This window comes from Budorcas taxicolor, chromosome 25, assembly GCF_023091745.1.
Source record: "Budorcas taxicolor isolate Tak-1 chromosome 25, Takin1.1, whole genome shotgun sequence".
Classification (NCBI taxonomy): domain Eukaryota; kingdom Metazoa; phylum Chordata; class Mammalia; order Artiodactyla; family Bovidae; genus Budorcas; species Budorcas taxicolor.
The window spans coordinates 42,219,962-42,220,755 of record NC_068934.1 but is presented as its reverse complement, the minus strand read 5'-3'; positions in this window follow the sequence as shown (position 1 = coordinate 42,220,755).

Here is a 794-nt window from a genome sequence, read left to right as displayed (position 1 = left end):
TGTGAAGAGGCAAAGGGAGGGAAAAATTTCCTTTCATTAGTTCACATGGAATCTATGTGACCTCACACCAGTTTGTCATCAACGGTTCTCGTCACTTTGCTGCTGTAAGAGAGCAGTGGAAGCAGTGTCCTCAGTCCTTCTGGAATCACGAGGTATTGGCTTTTTAGTAAAGTCATAGAGAAAATTATTTACCAAAGATTCCTCTATCTGATGAACATTAAATCTGTTTAAAGGTTTACTCACTTAATGCGCTTGTCCTCAGTGATTCTGTAAAATCATCATTGGACTTTGACATGAACATGGTTTTTAAATAATCTAAAATAAACCTGCTACACAGTCTTCGGTCATTTCTGGAAAACAGAATTTGAGAGATACAGAAGTGAACTGCTCTATGAATTTTCTGTGGAAAGAACAGAAAGTGAGTGCTTTTCTTATTTATACTGACTTTAGGCTACAATAATTAACAAAATATAATCCCTTGTTTCTAATTAAAACAAAGTGAATTGTGGTACAATTACTACCTTTTAGCAACTGCTATTGTGCTTCAGTCTCAATCACACTAAGAATACACAATGATTTTTAAATCCTTCAAATAAAGATACTGAAGAAAGACAGCGGTAAGATCACCTAAGGGCTTATCTTCTGAGGTTTTCACTTACGGAATATATTAAGGGTCTTTTATGTGCTACCGGTCAAAACCCTGATGAACTGATCATTTCATCAAAATGTGCCTGGCCTTGTTATCTCTAGTAATGTTCCACTATACCTACATGAGTATATATTTACTCACTTCA